Genomic DNA, 11,467 nt, shown 5'->3' with positions numbered 1-11,467 from the left:
TCACAAAAGGCCATGTATCATATGATTCCATTTATGCGAAAAGTCCAGAATAGGCAAATCCACAGGGACAGAAAGCAGATCTGCAGTTGCCAGGGGCTGGGGAGAGTGAGGAAGAAATGCGGAGTGACTGCTAAGGGGTATGGGCTTTCTTTTGGGGGTACTGAAAATACTCTAAAATTAGATTGTGGTGACGGCTGTACAGCTCTGTGAACACCCTAAACACGATCAAATCATACACTTTAAGGGGGTGAATTTGATGGTACGTGAATCATACCTCAATAAAGCTGCTGAAAAAAGTGGCTCTGGCTGAAGTGGCTACAAGCCATCCAGCCTGGGCCATGAATCACAAATGCACTAACACAGCTCATTCCTTCTCTGAGACAGTGGATGCAGTCAGCAAGCAGAGGATGTTTCCACTCTAGGGAAGTGTGTGTGTGTGTGTGTGTGTGTGTGTGGCGCAGGGGACACTCACTTTTGATAATCACTTCTGCAGTATCAACAGAAGGGAACATTTTCACAGTCGTTTCTGCACTTTCTCCAAGGAACATTCTTTCTTGCTGGGGGACAGTGGACACACGGGGCAGGAAGTCTGTCCCAGCCGTGACTCTGGGATTCCAAAAGCGATTCCAAAATGCAGTAATTCGGCTGCCATTTCCAAAATCCCTGCACGGCCCGGTACACCCCACTCTGTTCGTCCTGCAGGTGCTGCAGTCCTGTCGATGAAGTCCTGTGACGCCGGGAGGGGCGCCCGCTCGCCGAGCCTCGCGTGCACCCTACCTGGCTGACACAGAGCCTGTGGTGCGGACACTCCTCAACCTCCAGAGACTAAATGGACCCGAGAACCTGCTTTAGCCACTGGGACCCCAAAGCCTCCCGGGGATGCGGAGCAGCTCTGCCCATGCCCGGGCTGCTACACGAAGGAGGCATCTCACTCTCCTCTCAAAGGGAGTGCACGGCTGCAGCATCACAGCATCAGGACCAAACCAGAGAAGACACGTCGCAAGAAGCAGATCCCTGACAGCGTGACGTATTTTGTGGCACATCAGGTCACGCCAGCCCTTGCTAGCCACAGTCCAGAATTTCTTTATTCACAGCTCAAGAACTCACCGCAGCTGCAGAGTTTACAGGTTTCGAGCGCCATAAATCCATCTGCCCCCTGCTTATCTGAATTTCATACAAGATTAATATTCTACCTACATCCACTGACAAAGACAAATAGCTACAGCACGCAAAGTGACAACATTCTATGTCAGTAAACACTGTGACAAGACTCAGCTGAAAACACATTTGCAGCTTAGATTTGGTGTTTTAGAGGAACATACGTTTTGTAAACCAAACACTATGTGGTCACATAGAAAAATGCCTTCAAAGTGGATGGAGGTCTTCCCTGGTGGCGCAGCAGTTAAGAATCCGCCTGCCAAGGCAGGGGACACGGGTTCAAGCCCTGGTCCGGGAAGGTCCCACATGCATCCCACGGGAGGAGCAACTAAGCCCGTGCGCCACAACTACTGAGCCTGCGCTCTAGAGCCCGTGAGCCACAACTACTGAGCCTGCACTCTAGAGCCCACGAGCCACAACTACTGAGCCCGAGAGCCACAACTACTGAAGCCCGCGTGCCTGGAGCCCGTGCTCTGCAACAAGAGAAGCCACCACAATGTGAAACCCGCGCACAGCAACAAAGAGTTGCCCCCCCTCTCCGCAACTAGAGAAAGCCTGTGTGCAGCAATGAAGACCCAACGCAGCCAAAAATAAATAAATTAAATAAATACATTTTTTAATGTATTTACTGTAAAAAATGTAAAAAGCTTTACATTTAATGTAAAAAAACTTTAAAACAAAGTGGATGGAAAAATATTAAAGGTCAGGAAATACCCAGCCCTTTATCACTGTCAAATGGAGTGCCTCCGATTAGGTTTGTAAATGAAAGAATGAAAGTAACCAATAATGTAATTAATTTAACAAAGAAAAAAATGTGAATCACACTTAAAATTAATCAGCAACATAAAAATAAAGACTAAATGCGTACCCAATAATGTAATTAATTTAATAAAGAAACTATAAGTTAAAACTTGAATCATACTTCAAATTAATCAGCAACATAAAATAAACCAGAAAATCCTTCTGCTGTGAGGATCTGCCTTTCAAATGAAGCTTTTCTTTAGGTTTACAAAAAAAAAAAAAAAAAGCATACAACGGCGCCTTATTTAGTTCGAAAAAACAAAAGGTAGCTGGTGTCTGTGTATTTTAAAAGACTTAAAAATGCCACGAGAGCACTTTGTTGAGTAAGGTAACTTGCCAGAGATAATATAAATTTTGTAACAGATTTTCAACTATTTCTATTGCGCTTACATCAACCTCCAAGTCTGCACCCTACGATTTCCATCTCAGACCAAAAACCAGATCAAATCTTTGTGTGGCAGGCACCCCTAGCAAAATAATATCCTGCTCCATTCTCAGCACCCAGCACTCAGAAGGCACTCCTTACCTGCGAAACAAAAGAACAGATACAACATGAATTCTGTTTTCCTACTTTGCACCAAAATGTCAAAGAAATTCATTTCAATTGTTCTGTGTAAATAAAGTTATAAGCTCATGAGAGTTGAAAAGACACCCCTGCAAGTAAACAACAGTTGCTTTAGGATTAAGTACCGCAATAACGTGTCAGGACAAAATCAGATCCCAATACAGGAGCGCTAAGTAGATGATGCTTAAGTTACAGACACATTTCCGAATAATCAAGAACTCTTTCACATAAAGACTTCATCATGTTGATTGCAAAGTGTCTCAGAAGTTTATACACCCAGAGCCAGAGTTTACACTTTCGCAGAGAAGGAAAGGCACAAGAGGTGGAAAGAGGAAAACATATTCAGGGGCAGCGGGGGACATTCACACATCTCCATTAGGGGGTTCTGGTGAAAAGCTAAGGAGGAAGAGCCCTCAATGCAAGAGAGCACGGTGGGACGTGGGCTGGCACAGGGTGCCATTCTGAACACTTCTGCTACCCATCAAAATACTCCTTCTATTGCTCTCTCCTTCGGAAGCTGACGGGAACGAGGCAGGTGGGATGAACATATAAGCTCATCTCAGAAGACAGTTCCTACATCAGCAGAGAATTGTGTTAAGGGCACTTGAGGAAAAGTATGAGGAAGATTCTGGAGTGTTCTATGTGAGTACCTCGTCATTTCCCCACACACCACCTGGAACACTTTCTATGTCTAAACAGTGGTCACAAGTCAGACATAAAGGGACCCAACTTTAAAATAGTTCTTTGTAAACCATTCAACTATCCATCGATGGGGGAAAGGATAAACAAACTATGGTGCACACACACAATGGAACATTATTCAGCCACAAAAAGGAAAACGGTTCTGACACATGCTACACCATCGCTGAACTGTGAAGACATTTCACTGGGTGAAATTAACCAGGTACGAAAGGACAACTCTTGTATGATTCCACTTATGTGAGGTCCTTAGAATAGTCAAATTCAGAGACATAAAGAAGAATAGTGGGTGCCAGGGGCCGGGAGAGGGGACTAGAAAGTTGTTTAATGAGTGTAGAGTGTTAGTTTGGGAAGATGAAAAAAGTTCTGCACGTGGATGGTTGCACAACAATGTGAACATACTTAACGACACTGAACTGTACATTTAAAAATGGTTAAGATGGGAAATAAAACTGTCACCTATTGGGAAAAAAATGGTTAGGATGGTAAATTATATGTTACGCATATTATCACTATAAAAAATAATCCCTTGTAAATCTGACTTAAATAGGTATTAAGTAAAGGCATGATCTTTCAGTTACAGTCTTCCGGAGGACTATTTTCATGTCGGGGGTTCCTTTAAAAATTTGCTAATTGTGCACAGAGGTATCTTATAAAAGTAGGAACTTGGGGACTTCCCTGGTGGTCCAGAGGTTAAGACTCCAAGCTTCCACTGAAGAGAACGCAGGTTGGATCCCTGGTCGGGGAACTAAGATCCTGCCTGCCTCGTCGTACAGCCAATCAATCAATCAATCAATAAGTAGGAACTTGGAGGATCCCACAATTTTTTTTTCTGATGGCCGTGCAGCATGCCTTGTGGGATCTTCGTTCCCCAACCAGAGATCGAACCTGGGCCCTGGGCAGTGAAAGCGCAGTGTCCTAACCACTGGACTGCCAGGAAATTCCCCGCAATTATTCTAAGTAATAAGATTTAGAATTATCACTGACCATAAAAAAAAAAACCAAATTATGCAAACTCTTTAACAGACTATAAATTAAATGAAGTTGAACTGAATTGATGCCTATGAATTTATACATACGATCACACTGTCAAAAATGCATTTCTTCCTGCAAAGGAGAACATAATTTAGGAACAGAAATGCAAGCATATACTTTTCTAAAAGTATAGTCATACTGCGTATTCGTGACATCGTAGGAGGATCAAAAACTCCTGACCATGGTGCTTCAGAGTCAATGCCAACAGGCGCTGAACTACTGTGAAAGAAGACAGAGGGCGATGTTCAACACGTGCCAAGTTTTGGGCCAAACCCCAGAGCAGCCAAGCTCGTACTACTGACATCTGGGGCCAGATAATCCTCTGGTGTGTGGCGGGGTGCGGCAGACTGTCCCGTCCATTGTGGGATGTTTGGCAGCACCCACTGACACCAGTATCACACACACCCCCAATCAAATCAATCAAACGTGACCATCAAATATGTCTCTAGACTTTGCCAAGTGTCCCCTGGGGGTAAAAAACTGCCCCCACTTGAGAGCCACTGTCCATAACCAAGAAAGAGATCTCTGGGAACCACCCATGTTTACAAGGAAAGCCAAAAGGAAACACTAAGAAAAACAACATACTTTGATTTGGTACAAGAGCCAGAAGTAGCAACAGATGTCAGAAACGAAAGAAACGTCTCACCATTTTCGGGCCAGTTTACAACCAGAATTGACAGCCAATTTCAAGAGCTTATTCTTGAATTTAATTAATCAGAACGTAATGTCTATCTGCATCAGATTCCATCGTGAAGAAGTTCACCAGACTTTCAATCCCTCAGTTGGGACATGGCTGCTCCCGACGGCCCTTGCCCAGCCTGCGTGGGTTCGAGAGGAAAGGAGCAGCTTCTCGGGGGAAAGCAGTTTTCCTGATGACATGGAGGGAGGGAGTGTCTGTGGGGCTCGACCTGTGTGTTCTGGGCATTCAAGAAGACAAACGTCGTTTGAAAGAACAGTACACTGAATAAATCTGAACCGAAGGTCGGAAGGGAGGAAGGAAGGGCTGAATCACACTATCAACAGCACCTCATCAAGCACGTTTCATCAGCTGGAGACCACAGAAAATGCAATTGTTCCACCACATGGAATTCATGTCTTTAAATCAACAGGCGATGGTTCCGAGGGCACCCGGGACGCTTTATGGCTTTCGATAAGACAAATGAGCAACACCCCACTCTAGGCCATGGCAGCCCAGGCCTGCTGAACAAACCCCACCCCTCCCCGGGCTGCCACCTGCACCAACTTAGTATGAAAACCCCGGCAACCGGTTTGGTCTTTAACACAACGGTCCACCCAGATGAGATCCACAAAAGACACTGTTTTGTCCTTGTTTCTGTGCCCACTTCTAATTAATTCTAACGGGAAACTCTCTCTGAGCTCCAGGGAACCACTTCTCTCAGTCAGGGCTCCTTTTAATGACAGCTACCTGGCTCATTTGAGCCCTTCTTGGATTTTATGAATAGAAAGGAATTGGTGAGAACTGGCCAACCATCCCAGTTACTAGGAATCCCCTACCAAAAAAAAAAAAAAGAACAGCAGAGAACAATGAGAAAGCAGAAGGCTTAGAATAAGCAACACGCATGTGCGCGCGCGCACGCACACACACACACACACACACACACACACACACACACACACACACACACACACACACACACACACACAGAACGCAGCCCCAAAACAAACACTGTGTAGTCCGGGGTTCTCCATCACTTCCAGACTGTGACTAAGGCAGGGGAAGTGGGAAAAGAGCAGGAGGAAGAACAGGCATGTGCGCTGACTCGATGCACTCAAGACACTGCTGCACACGCTGTACCGAAACACTACGAAGCAGGATTAACCTCCTCGCTGCACAGAAAAGAAGACCGAGGCTCAGAGGATCCCACCAGCCTCCCACATGGGCCAGAGGCGCGGGTGATGGAAGCAGGGCGGCTCTCCTGCTCTCCTGCCTCTGTCCTTGCACTACCACAACAGTGACAGAGGACACCGCTCAGCCTCTCGCCGCCTGGATGACTGAACTCCAGGTGGAAGCAAGCAGCCCCTCTGAAGGCAGCTCCCGGAGACGCGCGTGGGCAGCAGCTCTGGGAGCGCAGCCGGGTGGCTCTCGGCAGCAATGACACGGATGCGTGCCCCGTGGACCGCGGGTTTGACTTCCATCACCCCAAAAGCTGACAACACCTGCAGGGCTTCCCCGGGCTCCCAGCTGCCTGACCCTCCTCCCCGATCACACACAGAGGCCTCCAAAGGGGGATGCGGCTCAACAGGACAGCGGGCTTGGCTCCCTCCGAGCTGGGTCTGTTTCTGTCCACGAAAGGGATTCATCCCCAGCGGCACGGCTCAGATCCCAGCCCTGACGCTGGCACTCTTCTCTTTGGCGGGGGACGCGGGGTGGCTTGCTCTCCGCATCAGCTGGGCCAGAACTCTCTCCTGAGCAGCGTCCTGAAGGTGGGGAAGCCCAATGCCATCGCTGCATCTTCCGAACTCGGCAGCTCCAGCACTGCCCACATGACCTGGGGAGGCCCAGGGCTCCTCTGTGCCATAGCATCCTTCTCTGGGCAATAGAGGCAACAATGGCACCGACCTCGCCGGACGGCATGAGGAATAAATGGGACCTGAAAACAGCATCTGGCTCACACCGAAACCTGTGCGTGGGTGTTCACAGCAGCTCTGTTTGTCGTAGCCTCAAACCAGGAAGATCCCAGACGCCCTTCAACACATGAGTGGATAAATACACACTGCTGCACCCAGACTGTGGAATACTAGGCATAGGCGCTGGTAATGATACACAACACCTGGGATGGATCTGAAGGGCTGGAGGCTAAGTCACTAAAGGCAGTCTCAAAAGGCCGCACGTTGCACGAGTCCATTTATGGAACATTCTTGAAGGATGAAATTACAGAGACGGAGAAGCCAGTTGTTGCCAGGAGCTGGAGAGGGTGACCATACAGACGGGGCACACGGAGCTTTCCTTGTGCTGATGGAAGAGTTCTGCACCAGATTACAATGGGGGTTGCTCGAATCTACACGTGATTGTATTTCATACACTGTCCGCATGCACCCACACACGCACGCACATAAGAACTGCTAAAATCCAGATAAGGGCTGCATTTGTGTCAACACTGCCCATGTCAGTTTCCTACTCTCCATAAGCAGTACCTTCACGTAAGATGTTATCAGCCGGGGAAGGCGGAGGAAGGTGCTCTAGACTTCACTGTACTATCTCTGCAGCCTCTTTTTGAGTCCAACGTTACTTCAAAATAGAAGTCTTCAAAAATAACGGTGTCTGATTCATGAACAGATAAACAAAATGTGGTCTATTCATACAATAGAATGTTACTTGGCAAACAAAAGGAATGCTACAAAGAAACTTGAAAACATTATGCTAAGTAAAAAAGAAACCAGTCACAAAGCACACATATTACATGATTTATTTCATTTACATGAAATGTCCAGAATGAGCAGATCCCCAGACACTGACCGTAGACTGGTGGTGATCAGGGGCTGGGGGAGGTGGGAATGGGGAGTGACTCCTAACGTGTATGAGATTCTTTGGGGAGTGATGAAATGTTTTAAAATCAACTGTGACGGTTGCATAACTCTGTGAATACACTAAAAACCACTGAATTGTATGTGCACTCCAGATGGGTGAATTGTCAGCTGTGTGAATTATGACTCAATAAAGTTGTTAACCAAACTATGGCAGTGTCTGGCACACAGTAAGTGTTACAGAAGTATTTTGCCATGATATACTCATCCTTCTTCACCCGTAGGGGCTGGTTCTAAAGGTCACCTTTGGTGCACAAACATGGCAGCTCTAATGCTAAGAGAATCAGAATCAGTCTCCTTTAGGCACTGTGCAGACAGGGTCGAGTTCAGAGTCCTTGCCTCTTCCTTATACCTTTTCTGCCCCTCCCCCCAGTCCCTTGCATTCCACCAGGCTGGCCTATCCACTTTTCCCTAAAAAAAATAAAAGCTTTCTTATTCCTGACTCCTCCCCTTTGCCCACAGAGTCCCCGTCTAGAACGCCTTTCTTCAGTACGTATTGAAATCCCATGCAGCACCGAACCCAACCCAAGTGTCCCTTTCAAGAGAAAGGTCCAGCCTTCCTCAGCTGCTCCAGCACAGGCTGATAGACCCTTCCTAGGAATTCCCACAGCAGGAGATGTCTGCACCACCCACGGCACAGCCCATCCACACCACGGCTTTCCAGCACCTGTAATCCCTTACCCCAAAACACAAGACACACCTCACACATCCTTGTATACTCCACAATGCTCCAGAAGTAACAGATTCAAAGGATGGTCATCCCAGAAATAGGAGACTTTCATAAAAGGTGGTCTGAAAAGGATGTTCTTGATGTGGGTGAGAATCGGGCCTCGCTGTAAACTGGGTGAAATACAGCAGCCAAGATGGCAACTCCAGAACCCAGACGGCCCTGTTCTCGGTGAGTCTGGGTTCTCTCTACCCCTCACAACAGTCCACGTGGGGCTCAGACAGAAGGAAAACGCCTCCCCAGGGGCCTAGAGCACAGGCCACGTTGCCTCACAATGGTACCAAACAAGGCTTTTATGGAAAATTCTGGTTGGTCCACAAGCAGTGGATGCCTGTCATTTTCCAAACACATTCTGAGAGGCACATACAAGACAAAGGGAGCCTGTGAAAGGCAAAAGAGTCAAAAAACTCTGTTTATTATAAATCAGCCATCTGAGGAAAAATAAGTACCTGAAACGCACATGGGAAAAACCAGCAGCAACGACGCTTGCCTCGAAAGCACACGCACTTTAACGACCATCTCCACTTCTCTCTCCTAAAGTTCCTGACTTCCAGAAGCTAAATAACACAGGAGCTTGCTATGAAGTGCCGACGCAGATACAAAGCATTTTCTGGTTACCAGATCACCTACTACAAGAAATCCTGGGAAATCACTGTTTCCGGTGCGTACAGCCAATACAGTAATAGTTAATTTTTAAGCCCAGAAAACGTGGAGGGGTTGACAGGATATTCATTATGGAATAAGAAAGAAATCCATTTTACAATTCCACTTACTCAGAGCCAAATGCAGGCAAATCCCTTCTTCTTTCTAGGGTTTATTTTTAGGCCTGTTTTCTGTCTTCAGTTACCTGTCAATGAAAAAAATACCCAAAGTCAGGCAAAACATATCAACGAAGACATCTCGAATACATTCTCGACCATTCCCGAAGCAGGCAGACTTCTGAAATAGGAGGTCTTAAGAAGCTGAAATAATAACGGCGTCAGATGGCGGACCACCACCGTAGGTGAACGGCAGGCTTACGTCTCTAGGTAAAGCACACGACGCGACTGTCCACACACACAAATCTGTTCAGAAGTCTCGCTATCTGAGAACCGACTGTGATCACGTTCCCAGGGAATTCCAGTCACTGAAACATCTACCCATCTCTCATTTTTCTCTAGCATCCTAAAAGACGCTAAGTGAAAACACAGGTATTTCTAGATTCAACGCAACTCAGCACATGCTTACTGAGAACTACACGCCCAGTCCTGTGGAAAGCGGAAACGCTGCTCAGTGCGGCCCTGGTTTCCGGGACACCTGAGGTCTGCCGTCATGTGACACTTACCCGGCCGGACAGTGAGAAGGGGGGTTGGGGGGATCTCAGTGAGGGGAGATCAGTGACGATAAACTCGCCAGAAAACTCACAACGAGACCGTTTAACAGGAGAGAAGTGATGTCGCTCAAACTGGTAGTGGGAGACAAGGGACCAGCGGACAAGGAGCTGAGTTTACACCGGGGGCTGGGATGGAGCTCTACGAGGAGGGAGCCCTCGAATGGGAGTGAGAGTGGCCAGCAAGTGCGAACGTCCCGTGGTGAGATCGACCTTGGCGACTGGGAGACAGGGAGGAAGGTCAGCGGACTGGGCAGCAGAAGTGAGTCCTCCTGGATCACAGAGGACTCTGCAGCCCTTGCAAAGGACTCTGATCCTTTCTTCTTGACCTCTCTTCACCCAGCACCAGACTGAACGACAAAAGAAAATGTGACCATCTTTCTACTTCGACACCCTTCAGGGGCTCCCATCGTTCTTAGAACAAAACCCGAAGCAGCTCTTGCTCAGCAGAGGAACACAGTGGCTCACACAGTGCAGGTGGGGAAGATGAGAGACGAGATGGAGAGGGACGCACAGAGTCTGAGGTGTCCTGGGGGTGCGATGCGGAGGACACACCGGTAGGGCAGAGGCGTGCTGGGGAGGGGACGGAAGAAGCAAGGACGACTTCTAGGTTCAGAGCTTGAGCAAAATTTGGACGGTGGGGCCATTGCCCGGGATGCACGAAGGCTGAGCGGAAGAGAAATCAAGAGTCTTTTAAGGTGTGAACTTTGAAACGCCCACTGGCTCTGCAAGCAGGCTGTTAACTAGGTAGTTAAACACACAGGTCTGAGCAAGTGGGACAGGTCACAGTCACAGAGTTAAGTCCGGCAGTAACCATGACCTCTGAAGCTGTGAGCCTGGAAGGAAGCATCTGATGCAGGATTTCTCATCCTCGGCACTGCTGGCATTTAGATCAGACCGTTGTGTCTGCAGTGGGGCTATCCTCTACGCTGCAGGATACTGAACAGCATTCCAGGCTCTTCCCACTAGACACCGATAGGAATCCCCCATCCTCCCAAGGGGTGACAACCAAAACTGACCCACACTGCCCACGTCCCCTGGAGGGCATACTCGCCCCGTTGAGAACCACTGGTCTCAAGATGGTCATGCTAAGTGAAGTTAGGTCAGACCGAGAAAAACAAGTGATATCATACGATATCACTTACATGTGGCGTCTAAAAAACTGATACAGGGAATTCCCTGGCAGTCCATTGGTTAGGACCCCGAGCTTTCACTGCCGAGGGCCTGGGTTCAATCCCTGGTCAGGGAACTAAGATCCCACAAGCCGTGCAGCACAGCAAAAATAAATAAATAAATAAAAATAAATAAATAAAAAGTAAATAAATGATATAAATGAGCTTATTTACAAAACAGAGACAGACTCGCAGACATAGAAAATAAACTTACGGTTACCCAAGGGAGAAGGGGGGAGGGATAAATTAGGAGTTTGGGATTAACAGATACACACTACTATATATGAAATAAAGAACAAGGACCTACTGTATAGCACAGGGAACTATATTCAGTATCTTGTAATAACCTATAATGGAAAAGAATCTGAAAAAGAATAGATTATACATATATAATC

This window comes from Balaenoptera physalus (assembly GCF_965194825.1).
Source record: "Balaenoptera physalus genome assembly, chromosome: 6".
Lineage (NCBI taxonomy): Eukaryota > Metazoa > Chordata > Mammalia > Artiodactyla > Balaenopteridae > Balaenoptera > Balaenoptera physalus.
This window is presented reverse-complemented; position numbering follows the sequence as displayed.